We start from the raw sequence: 13,554 nt of genomic DNA, 5'->3' as shown, positions 1-13,554 counted from the left end.
TGACGTAAAACTCGACAGAGAGCCCGTCCGTGCCCGGAGATTTATTTCGTGGCGCAGCAAGCAGGGCATCCTTCAGTTCTTCTTTGGTAAAGGGAGCAAGCAGGTCCCGATTGAGGTCGTCGGTAATGCGGTACGGCGGGGGTCCAGAAAGATACCATTCTCGCACTTTCTCATGTGGTACACCAGCACAGGTGTAAAGTGCAGCAAAGTGGTTGGTAACATGGTTTTTGATGTCTCGCTGTAGGGTATAACAAGCACCGTCTGCATCCTGCAACTTATGAATAAGTTTCCTACGCGCTGCACGTAACTGTTGGACGATATGATGGACTGACGTCTGCTGTTGCGGCAAGTTTGTGGAGTCACGTGCTCGAATCTGGTGGCCGACGGCGGTGCACGCCGTCAAGGATGTAATCTTGGCTTGGAGTCTGCGTACGTGCGTGATGTTATTAGGCACCTGATGATAATCCCGGTACAATTCTCGCAGGGCACAGAAATAGAATTCAGTAATTTCCTTCTCACCGCGAGCACGAATCCGGGCGTGGTGCTTGATGCAAGTAATGAGTTTCCCCTTTGCATGAAGCGTCCACCAATCAATCCACGTGGAATACGTGGGCCTGCTTGATGTTACGGAGTGCCAAACTGACCGGATCTCACGCTCTAAAGTGGCGTATTGTAAGAGGCGACAGTTGAGTTGCCATCGTCCGAAGCCTCTATAAACTTTCTGCGGTGAGTGATTAAAGACGATGTGGTAAGCGATATGGTCACTGAAATTAACGGGCCAATATTCGCAAGTTCCCACGTCGGCTAAAAGACCGCGTTGCACATATATGCGATCTAACCTGCTGGAAGATGTCTGCGTAAAGTGAGTAAAGGCAACTTCATCTGGGTGTAAGGTCGCCCACGTGTCGACTGACTGCAATTCTGTAACCAGTGTTAGCAGTTCCTGGCTGAAGTTAAAGTTCGGCGTTTGATCGGTGCGGCGCAATACGCAGTTAAAGTCACCACCCATAATAATACGCAGACGCAAGTCGGTGATTAGATTCGCTATCTCTCCCGTGTAAAACTCCGTCCTCGCCGCTCGCGCGTTGGAACCGGAAGGGGCGTACACATTAAGAAGGAGTACATCATGGAACTGTGCGGCAATGCCTCGTCCGGTAGGTAACATGGACAAACAAGAACATTCAATGCCTTCCCGATACAGAATGATCGTACCTGCCTCCGTCCCTATATTGACAATGGCGTCATAACCGGGGACGTCGGCTAGGAGTGGAGTCAGTGCTTCCTGTACGAACAGAATATCTATATCAGCGGCCCGTAAATAATGTCGAAGGCTGTGGATTTTTGCTTGAGAGACAATGCGGTTAACATTTATGGTAGAAATCTTATAGAATTGTCGTGAACGGAGCGATGTGGGATGAGTGGTCATCTGCAGATGAAAACAGGTACGATTTTTATCCCTTCAACAGTCGTCCGCTTCGGAGGTCGTATAAGTCTAGACGTCGCCGTCCGTGGATGCTGCATTGCGCCGAGACGTAAGCAGCGTATCACCAGTTGCCATCGGTTCTTCACGCTCGGGATTGCCAGTCATATCTTCAATATCATCCGCCCAATTATCGACAGACACAGCCGTCGTCGCGCCTGCTGCAGCAGTTCCGGAACCACATTGCGGGCCGTCACCCTGCACATCTGCAACTTGGGCCGTCCGCGGAGGTGCACTAATATGTGCCCTCCCCGTGTCAAGGTTGGATACATCATCGTCAATATTCATGGGTGAGGCCAACGACGGAAGACAATCTTCGGTCCCCGAAGTGTCATCGCAGATCATGCGGCCCGCGTGTTTGGCCTTTTCACGCAAGGGAGGTGCCGATTGAGCTGCCGCCGGACGAGCGATCCGACGTTTCTTGTGCTTTTTCGGGGAGGACCCACTGACAGAGGCTTCCGCATTCTTTAAAGGAAGAGGAAGAGTCTCTGTCTCTTGCTGGCTGTCAGTGGCGGTAGTGGCCGCCTCCACAACGTCAACCCTGGCTTCCTCACGTGAGGCGTCACGCGGCACCGCCGCTAGCAAGCCAGCGACCGGCAAGGCTTCCTGAGCGGTAGAGATTTCCATAGGTACATCTCCGTCATTCGTAACATCGGCCACACTAAGTCCGACTTCCGCAGCCGACGCAGTGGGTGTATTTGCACGGACCGCCGTTACATGAGTAGTCGGTAATATTGTCGGTTGCGGGGGAGGGCCCAGTTCACCCGCAGGCACCTGCGTTACACGTCGTTGGATGCACTGTGCCCGGACGTGTCCCGTGGAATTACAGCCTGAACATGTACGAGGCTGTCCCTCATATATGATTATCGCCCTATATCCACAAATCGTTAGGTAGGACGGAATATGCCGTTGCAATTCGATCTTAATTTGCCGCACACCGTTCAAAACAGGGTACTTATGGAACGGGGCCCACTTTTCGGCAATGTTACTGATAATTTTGCCGTAGGACTTAATAGAAGCATTAATTTGTTCAGCCGAGATTTCAAAAGGCAACTCGAAAATCCTGACGGTACGAATACCAAGACCAGCGTGGACAACAGTCACCTCACCAACATTCCCGTCACTGTGTCGAAATTTATAGGTACCGCCACATGAATCGATGATTTTGTCGCACAATTCTGGGTCACGCAATTTGATATAAACTGTGCTACTGACAATAGACAAATGGATACCAATGATATCGGTGGGAGGCAATTTTACGTCTTCATCGAGAAATCGTTCGACTTCGTAATATTTCGGTCGAGAAAAACTTCCATCAAACATAAACTTCAAAGTATCTTTCCGCTCTGGGTGATCCATGTTAGGTTCTATTCGTTACAAACAAGATGTTTGCGCGCCGCAACGGCCCTCGACTCACCACGTGCCGCACCGCAGGCCGCAGCTGAGCACGTAAACAACGCTCCAGGCACGTCCGACCTGCACGACGGCCGCGCCTCGACTGACTGAGCTAGCCGCGCTGCCTCGGTGAGTATATGCCGGTTAGCACGTCACACAGTACTCGTTTGGGTTGATTGGTCCCATACAGAACCTCCCCATGTTGCCTAATGTTTTCCTAACGTCACACTCGTCACGTAGTTCACTTTTATTTCATAATCATTTCTGAGAGGTAACAGAATTGCATGACAACCTGCAGAGCTAGTTTCGTCAAAATTAACACATATACTTGATGTGACTCATAAGCCGAACGAGTTACTTTCCGACGTTATTTTAGATGTGCAAGTGCCGGTCAAAAACACGCGGCGACAGCAATATGCAAACCAATTCGCTAGTTAACACCGGCCTTGTTGTGCGTGTTTTAAGCTGAAGAGCATCTCCAAGCAGAAAATGGTCAACAGCAACATTCACACGGTTTCGTACTGCTCAAGTGCTACACTAAAACGGTATGTTTCTTTTTCAGATCTGGAAAAACACGACCGAGAGAGGAATCAAACACGCAATCTTCGGATACAACGTCCGACGCCTTATCCATTAGGCCACACGGTCACTGACAAACAAGTGTAACTTATATACGACTCATCTCAAAACGCTCACACCACTGAGAGTTGTGTTTTCGTTCTACACAGACGCTGCTCCTTGCTCTTTCCCACCATTTGATACATTCAACCTGCTACGAGACCTACCAAATATAGACTGGGAAACTAAACCACACACTTTGTGCATTCGGAAATGTAAGGCAGGGCGTCCCTCGCCGCATTTGCTACGATGTCCATTTGCTACTTCTGCAGAAGTGGCGGCGACGACGACGACGACGACGACGACGACGACGACAACCGCGGAAGGCTCTGAGATATGTGAGAAATACATCTATATAATATATTTCAGACTGTCCCATCCCACCTTATGCTGTACCGCTTTGGCAAATGCTTTATCTGCGCCATTCGCCTTAATCACATCTGAGAGTAATTCTTAATAAAACGCCTCTCGCTAATTGTTAGTCATCCCAGATACTGTTTGCTATAAGGCCACGACGCGCAACTGATATCCAAAATTCGTCTGCCTCCTGTGAGGATCGAACTCACGACCCCTGGTTTACTAGACCAGTGCTCTGCCACTGAGCTAAAGAGGCGCGGCCTAGCGGTACTTTTGCGTACTTCATCCTTACGGTCGTCTGGATCATCAGACTTCAGCTGACAACACTTCATATTACCGTCTAATATTTGCAGCTATGGCGACCCATTACTGCTTGGCTACACATCTGACACGTAAAGGAAGTGCTCTCCAAATAACACCACTTGCATTTCAGAACATGTCTTTCAAACATGTCTACAAAATCACCTTCACCTTCAAATACAGTTTCGTAGCGACTGACGGAGACGTGGGCAAAGTTTAAAGTTGCTATTTCCATTACATCACGTTAATCAGAAAAACGGTAAGTTACATCTGCAGAGGAACAAAATTCCGTTCCTCCCCACGTGGGGCTCGAACCCACGACCCTGGGATTAAGAGCCTTATGTTCTACCGACTTTTTTTTTTCTAATTAACCCTTGGATTAAGAGTGTGACGATCTACCAACTTTTTTTTTATTAAAGTCCGACGCCTTATCCATTTGTTTTTTTTTTAGTTTTTTTTTAGCTTTTTTTTTTTTTTTGTTCGTTGTAATTTGTATATTCGTTTGTTTTCTATCCATCTTCTTTGCTCGTTTCTGCTGTCTGTTTTGCGCTTTTGTTTCATTCAAAATAGACCAAATTTAATATGTCGTAGAAATAACTGATCCTGGGAAGGACATATTCTTGATCTCATACGTTGCTTTATTCAGAATCACAATGAGACCAATGGAAGTCTTTGCTGTGAGTATAACCTTGACTATAGTACAGGAAAAACGAATTGTTATAACAGATATTCATGTTATCCACGTCCTACTTCATCTCAAGGACGATGTGAAGAAAATTTTGAAATGTTGACTGATACCGGTGCCCATATTGGTTGGTTGTGCGCCAGTGTTGGTGTGAGAGATATACTTGAAAATCTAAGACATTAGGCGCACTGCCGGACAGAATATAGTGGATAAAATGTCCCATAAGCCATAGGTAGCTGTTATGTTTGGCTGCAGGGAAGAGTCGGTAGTCCGGGCGCAGAATGTCGTGGATCTGAATCGCATGAGGCGCAGTCCGGTTGAGCACAGCGAGTTTTTTGCGCGTCCAATTCCAGATGTGCACTTGATCCTTGCAGACAAACAGATGTGCAATAGTCTCAACCATGTGGCACAAGTCGCAGTAGGGACTGGGTGCAAGATTAATCCTGTGCCGCTTTTCTTTCGTCGGAATAGTGTCAGCGACCACGTCATACCATTCGGAGCGGACATCTGTCGGAAGCGTTGGATTATGGATGTTAGCCCAAACGAGGGACCAATTGCAAGCCGGATACTTCTTTTCCAAGGGGCCAGGCAGTGACGGCCGAAGTAAGTGGCGGTACAGTTTTACCGTCGGCTTCTTGAAAAGCTCGTCGTCGAGATAGCTACTTTCAAGGTAATACAGTGCTATATGCTGAAAGTGCGGGCCGACGTGGCCAATGTCCACAGGCGGAGATATATTGCGGGGGCGGGACAGTTGATAGAGCCGCTTCGTGACGGTGTCCTCGCTGGCGGTGAGTATCTGCCATGAGCGTTTCAGATACAGGGCTAGGGCATGAATGCCGGGGTTTTTCAAGCCAAGGCCTCCCATATCGCATGGCAGTGCTGTCGTGGTGAAGGAAACCTTAAAAATATTGAGCTTCCAGACGTACCAGGCGGCCGCCGCTAGGAGTGATCTTGCTACTGTGGGTGGCATAGGTAGGACGGCGGCAACAAATTGTAATTTAGAGAGGGCATAAGAGTTGACGAAAAAGGCTCGCTGCAGACGATCGAGGTGTCGCATGTTCTGGTCGCGCAGGAGTGCTTTTATCGCCTGAATTTTGGGTATCCAATTTTTGTGAGACATGTCCAGAGGCCGGGCCGTAACGTAGAGACCAAGGTGTTTTCTAGTCTGTACACAGGGCAGCCAAGCGTCGCCTGTGATAGGTCGTTCTTGACCAAGCGTTAAGGCGGCGGATTTATTGACGTTTAACATGGCACCACTATCTCTTTGGAATTCCTCAAGAATGCGTTTCGCTGCGGTGACATCGCGAACGTCGTTAAGAAGCACGCTGACATCGTCTGCGTAAGCTTGGACCACAGACTTGATACCATAAAACTGGAATCCAGGGAGGCTATGATGTAGATGGCGCAACAAGGGTTCCATGAGGATCGCATAGAGCGTCGTTGAAAGTGGACTGCCTTGCTTGATACCCCGTGAGAGCTGGATGTACTCCGTGAATGTATTATTGATCAGGAAGCGCGTACGGGTACCACTGATACAGTTGTTGATGAGGTGGATAAAATTAAGACTGAAGCCCATTGATTCCATCACGCCGCTGAGATAGTGATAGTCAGCTCGATCGTAAGCCTTATCGAAGTCAAGAAATGCTATGGCCATAGGAGTGCGGGTGGCCCAGGTGAGGGAGACGAGATCCCGATATAGCGCCAAAATGGTGGACAGCGACCGACCACGGATCGCACTCATTTGGTATGGTCCCAGAAGATAGGGTAACAGCTGCCGTAATCGGGCATTGAGGGCGCGCGTCAGAAGCTTAAAGTCGGCATTGAGCAGAGTAATGGGCCGCAGATCTTTGGTGGTGGTCGGCGTCGGCGTCTTAGGTATTAAAACAGTTAACCCCTCTGTGAAGGCTGGGGGTACAGCAATCCCACGTAGTACTTCATTGTACATCTCTGTGAGTTCGTCCCCTAATATAGGCCAATATTTGACGTAAAACTCGACAGAGAGCCCGTCCGTGCCCGGAGATTTATTTCGTGGAGCAGCAAGCTGGGCATCCTTCAGTTCTTCTTTGGTAAAGGGAGCAAGCAGGTCCCGATTGAGGTCGTCGGTAATGCGGTACGGCGGGGGTCCAGAAAGATACCATTCTCGCACTTTCTCATGTGGTACACCAGCACAGGTGTAAAGTGCAGCAAAGTGGTTGGTAACATGGTTTTTGATGTCTCGCTGTAGGGTATAACAAGCACCGTCTGCATCCTGCAACTTATGAATAAGTTTCCTACGCGCTGCACGTAACTGTTGGACGATATGATGGACTGACGTCTGCTGTTGCGGCAAGTTTGTGGAGTCACGTGCTCGAATCTGGTGGCCGACGGCGGTGCACGCCGTCAAGGATGTAATCTTGGCTTGGAGTCTGCGTACGTGCGTGATGTTATTAGGCACCTGATGATAATCCCGGTACAATTCTCGCAGGGCACAGAAATAGAATTCAGTAATTTCCTTCTCACCGCGAGCACGAATCCGGGCGTGGTGCTTGATGCAAGTAATGAGTTTCCCCTTTGCATGAAGCGTCCACCAATCAATCCACGTGGAATACGTGGGCCTGCTTGATGTTACGGAGTGCCAAACTGACCGGATCTCACGCTCTAAAGTGGCGTATTGTAAGAGGCGACAGTTGAGTTGCCATCGTCCGAAGCCTCTATAAACTTTCTGCGGTGAGTGATTAAAGACGATGTGGTAAGCGATATGGTCACTGAAATTAACGGGCCAATATTCGCAAGTTCCCACGTCGGCTAAAAGACCGCGTTGCACATATATGCGATCTAACCTGCTGGAAGATGTCTGCGTAAAGTGAGTAAAGGCAACTTCATCTGGGTGTAAGGTCGCCCACGTGTCGACTGACTGCAATTCTGTAACCAGTGTTAGCAGTTCCTGGCTGAAGTTAAAGTTCGGCGTTTGATCGGTGCGGCGCAATACGCAGTTAAAGTCACCACCCATAATAATACGCAGACGCAAGTCGGTGATTAGATTCGCTATCTCTCCCGTGTAAAACTCCGTCCTCGCCGCTCGCGCGTTGGAACCGGAAGGGGCGTACACATTAAGAAGGAGTACATCATGGAACTGTGCGGCAATGCCTCGTCCGGTAGGTAACATGGACAAACAAGAACATTCAATGCCTTCCCGATACAGAATGATCGTACCTGCCTCCGTCCCTATATTGACAATGGCGTCATAACCGGGGACGTCGGCTAGGAGTGGAGTCAGTGCTTCCTGTACGAACAGAATATCTATATCAGCGGCCCGTAAATAATGTCGAAGGCTGTGGATTTTTGCTTGAGAGACAATGCGGTTAACATTTATGGTAGAAATCTTATAGAATTGTCGTGAACGGAGCGATGTGGGATGAGTGGTCATCTGCAGATGAAAACAGGTACGATTTTTATCCCTTCAACAGTCGTCCGCTTCGGAGGTCGTATAAGTCTAGACGTCGCCGTCCGTGGATGCTGCATTGCGCCGAGACGTAAGCAGCGTATCACCAGTTGCCATCGGTTCTTCACGCTCGGGATTTCCAGTCATATCTTCAATATCATCCGCCCAATTATCGACAGACACAGCCGTCGTCGCGCCTGCTGCAGCAGTTCCGGAACCACATTGCGGGCCGTCACCCTGCACATCTGCAACTTGGGCCGTCCGCGGAGGTGCACTAATATGTGCCCTCCCCGTGTCAAGGTTGGATACATCATCGTCAATATTCATGGGTGAGGCCAACGACGGAAGACAATCTTCGGTCCCCGAAGTGTCATCGCAGATCATGCGGCCCGCGTGTTTGGCCTTTTCACGCAAGGGAGGTGCCGATTGAGCTGCCGCCGGACGAGCGATCCGACGTTTCTTGTGCTTTTTCGGGGATGACCCACTGACAGAGGCTTCCGCATTCTTTAAAGGAAGAGGAAGAGTCTCTGTCTCTTGCTGGCTGTCAGTGGCGGTAGTGGCCGCCTCCACAACGTCAACCCTGGCTTCCTCACGTGAGGCGTCACGCGGCACCGCCGCTAGCAAGCCAGCGACCGGCAAGGCTTCCTGAGCGGTAGAGATTTCCATAGGTACATCTCCGTCATTCGTAACATCGGCCACACTAAGTCCGACTTCCGCAGCCGACGCAGTGGGTGTATTTGCACGGACCGCCGTTACATGAGTAGTCGGTAATATTGTCGGTTGCGGGGGAGGGCCCAGTTCACCCGCAGGCACCTGCGTTACACGTCGTTGGATGCACTGTGCCCGGACGTGTCCCGTGGAATTACAGCCTGAACATGTACGAGGCTGTCCCTCATATATGATTATCGCCCTATATCCACAAATCGTTAGGTAGGACGGAATATGCCGTTGCAATTCGATCTTAATTTGCCGCACACCGTTCAAAACAGGGTACTTATGGAACGGGGCCCACTTTTCGGCAATGTTACTGATAATTTTGCCGTAGGACTTAATAGAAGCATTAATTTGTTCAGCCGAGATTTCAAAAGGCAACTCGAAAATCCTGACGGTACGAATACCAAGACCAGCGTGGACAACAGTCACCTCACCAACATTCCCGTCACTGTGTCGAAATTTATAGGTACCGCCACATGAATCGATGATTTTGTCGCACAATTCTGGGTCACGCAATTTGATATAAACTGTGCTACTGACAATAGACAAATGGATACCAATGATATCGGTGGGAGGCAATTTTACGTCTTCATCGAGAAACCGTTCGACTTCGTAATATTTCGGTCGAGAAAAACTTCCATCAAACATAAACTTCAAAGTATCTTTCCGCTCTGGGTGATCCATGTTAGGTTCTATTCGTTACAAACAAGATGTTTGCGCGCCGCAACGGCCCTCGACTCACCACGTGCCGCACCGCAGGCCGCAGCTAAGCACGTAAACAACGCTCCAGGCACGTCCGACCTGCACGACGGCCGCGCCTCGACTGACTGAGCTAGCCGCGCTGCCTCGGTGAGTATATGCCGGTTAGCACGTCACACAGTACTCGTTTGGGTTGATTGGTCCCATACAGAACCTCCCCATGTTGCCTAATGTTTTCCTAACGTCACACTCGTCACGTAGTTCACTTTTATTTCATAATCATTTCTGAGAGGTAACAGAATTGCATGACAACCTGCAGAGCTAGTTTCGTCAAAATTAACACACATACTTGATGTGACTCATAAGCCGAACGAGTTACTTTCCGACGTTATTTTAGATGTGCAAGTGCCAGTCAAAAACACGCGGCGACGGCAATATGCAAACCAATTCGCTAGTTAACACCGGCCTTGTTGTGCGTGTTTTAAGCTGAAGAGCATCTCCAAGCAGAAAATGGTCAACAGCAACATTCACACGGTTTCGTACTGCTCAAGTGCTACACTAAAACGGTATGTTTCTTTTTCAGATCTGGAAAAACACGACCGAGAGAGGAATCAAACACGCAATCTTCGGATACGACGTCCGACGAATTATCCATTAGGCCACACGGTCACTGACAAACAAGTGGAACTTATATACGACTCATCTCAAAACGCTCACACCACTGAGAGTTGTGTTTTCGTTCTACACAGACGCTGCCCCTTGCTCTTTCCCACCCATTTGATACATTCAACCTGCTACGAGACCTACCAAATATAGACTGGGAAACTAAACCACACACTTTGTGCATTCGGAAATGTAAGGCAGGGCGTCCCTCGCCGCATTTGCTACGATGTCCATTTGCTACTTCTGCAGAAGAGGCGGCGGCGGCGGCGGCGACGACGACTACGACGACGAGGACAACCGCGGAAGGCTCTGAGATATGTGAGAAATACATCTATAAAATATATTTCAGACTGTCCCATCCCACCTTATGCTGTACCGCTTTGGCAAATGCTTTATCTGCGCCATTCGCCTTAATCACATCTGAGAGTAATTCTTAATAAAACGCCTCTCGCTAATTGCTCGTCATCCCAGATACTGTTTGCTATTAGGCCACGACGCGCAACTGATATCCAAAATTCGTCTGCCTCCTGTGATGATCGAACTCACGACCCCTGGTTTACTAGACCAGTGCTCTGCCACTGAGCTAAAGAGGCGTGGTATAGCGGTTCTTTTGCGTACTTCATCCTTACGGTCGTCTGGATCATCAGACTTCAGCTGACAACACTTCATATTACCGTCTAATATTTGCAGCTATGGCGACCCATTACTGCTTGCCTACACATCTGACACGTAAAGGAAGTGCTCTCCAAATAACACCACTTGCATTTCAGAACATGTCTTTCACACATGTCTACAAAATCACCTTCACCTTCAAATACAGTTTCGTAGCGACTGACGGAGACGTAGGCAAAGTTTAAAGTTGCTATTTCCATTACATCACTTTAATCAGAAAAACGGTAAGTTACATCTGCAGAGGAACAAAATTCCGTTCCTCCCCACGTGGGGCTCGAACCCACGACCCTGGGATTAAGAGCCTTATGTTCTACCGACTGAGCTAGCCGCGCTGCCTCGGTGAGTATACGCCGGTTAGCACGTCACACAGTACTCGTTTGGGTTGATTGGTCCCATACAGAACCTCTCCATGTTGCCTAATGTTTTCCTAACGTCACACTCGTCACGTAGTTCACTTTTATTTCATAATCATTTCTGAGAGGTAACAGAATTGCATGACAACCTGCAGAGCTAGTTTCGTCAAAATTAACACACATACTTGATGTGACTCATAAGCCGAACGAGTTACTTTCCGACGTTATTTTAGATGTGCAAGTGCCAGTCAAAAACACGCGGCGACGGCAATATGCAAACCAATTCGCTAGTTAACACCGGTCTTGTTGTGCGTGTTTCAAGCTCAAGAGCATCTCCAAGCAGAAAATGGTCAACAGCAACATTCACACGGTTTCGTACTGCTCAAGTGCTACACTAAAACGGTATGTTTCTTTTTCAGATCTGGAAAAACACCACCGAGAGAGGAATCAAACACGCAATCTTGGGATACGAAGTCCGACGCCTTGTCCATTAGGCCATACGGTCACTGACAAACATATGGAACTTATATACGACTCATCTCGAAACGCTCACACCACTGAGGAGTTGTGTTTTCGTTCTACACAGACGCTGCCCCTTGCTCTTTCCCACCCATTTGATACATTCAACCTGCTACGAGACCTACCAAATATAGACTGGGAAACTAAACCACACACTTTGTGCATTCGGAAATGTAAGGCAGGGCGTCCCTCGCCGCATTTGCTACGATGTCCATTTGCTACTTCTGCAGAAGTGGCGGCGGCGGCGACGACGACGACGACGACGACGACGACGACGACGACGACGACGACAACCGCGGAAGGCTCTGAGATATGTGAGAAATACATCTATAAAATATATTTCAGACTGTCCCATCCCACCTTATCCTGTACAGCTTTGGCAAATGCTTTATCTGCGCCATTCGCCTTAATCACATCTGAGAGTAATTCTTAATAAAACGCCTCTCGCTAATTGTTAGTCATCCCAAATACTGTTTGCTATAAGGCCACGACGCGCAACTGATATCCAAAATTTGACTGCCTCCTGTGAGGATCGAACTCACGACCCCTGGTTCACTAGACCAGTGCTCTGCCACTGAGCTAAAGAGGCGCGGCCTAGCGGTACTTTTGCGTACTTCATCCTTACGGTCGTCTGGATCATCAGACTTCAGCTGACAACACTTCATATTACCGTCTAATATTTGCAGCTATGGCGACCCATTACTGCTTGCCTACACATCTGACACGTAAACGAAGTGCTCTCCAAATAACACCACTTGCATTTCAGAACATGTCTTTCACACATGTCTACAAAATCACCTTCACCTTCAAATACAGTTTCGTAGCGACTGACGGAGACGTAGGCAAAGTTTAAAGTTGCTATTTCCATTACATCACGTTAATCAGAAAAACGGTAAGTTACATCTGCAGAGGAACAAAATTCCGTTCCTCCCCACGTGGGGCTCGAACCCACGACCCTGGGATTAAGAGCCTTATGTTCTACCGACTAAGCTAGCCGCGCTGCCTCGGTGAGTATGTGCCGGTTAGCACGTCACACAGTACTCGTTTGGGTTGATTGGTCCCATACAGAACCTCCCCATATTGCCTAATGTTTTCCTAACGTCACACTCGTCACGTAGTTCACTTTTATTTCATAATCATTTCTGAGAGGTAACAGAATTGCATGACAACCTGCAGAGCTAGTTTCGTCAAAATTAACACACATACTTGATGTGACTCATAAGCCGAACGAGTTACTTTCCGACGTTATTTTAGATGTGCAAGTGCCAGTCAAAATCACGCGGCGACGGCAATATGCAAACCAATTCGCTAGTTAACACCGGTCTTGTTGTGCGTGTTTTAAGCTGAAGAGCATCTCCAAGCAGAAAATGGTCAACAGCAACATTCACACGGTTTCGTACTGCTCAAGTGCTACACTAAAACGGTATGTTTCTTTTTCAGATCTGGAAAAACACGACCGAGAGAGGAATCAAACACGCAATCTTCGGATACGAAGTCCGACGCCTTGTCCATTAGGCCACACGGTCACTGACAAACAAGTGGAACTTATATACGACTCATCTCGAAACGCTCACACCACTGAGGAGTTGTGTTTTCGTTCTACACAGACGCTGCCCCTTGCTCTTTCCCACCCATTTGATACATTCAACCTGCTACGACACCTGTGAGAAATACATCT

General features: G+C 48.5%; 3 non-coding genes across 3 annotated transcripts; all 3 read right to left on the bottom strand.

Moving 5' to 3' along the window:
- Positions 1 to 4,034: 4,034 nt before the first annotated feature.
- On the bottom strand, positions 4,035 to 4,106 carry Trnat-agu (transfer RNA threonine (anticodon AGU)). Its single transcript has one exon. It is a non-coding gene; the product is annotated as a tRNA-Thr (tRNA).
- A 6,747-nt stretch (positions 4,107 to 10,853) lies between these two features.
- On the bottom strand, positions 10,854 to 10,925 carry Trnat-agu (transfer RNA threonine (anticodon AGU)). The gene has a single exon. It is a non-coding gene; the product is annotated as a tRNA-Thr (tRNA).
- Positions 10,926 to 12,393: 1,468 nt separating this feature from the next.
- Trnat-agu (transfer RNA threonine (anticodon AGU)) lies at positions 12,394 to 12,465 on the bottom strand. The gene has a single exon. It is a non-coding gene; the product is annotated as a tRNA-Thr (tRNA).
- Positions 12,466 to 13,554: the final 1,089 nt, after the last annotated feature.

This window comes from Schistocerca gregaria, chromosome 4, assembly GCF_023897955.1.
Source record: "Schistocerca gregaria isolate iqSchGreg1 chromosome 4, iqSchGreg1.2, whole genome shotgun sequence".
Taxonomy (NCBI): Eukaryota; Metazoa; Arthropoda; class Insecta; order Orthoptera; family Acrididae; genus Schistocerca; species Schistocerca gregaria.
The sequence above is the reverse complement of the archived record's forward strand: the minus strand, read 5'-3'. Positions and strand labels throughout refer to the sequence as shown.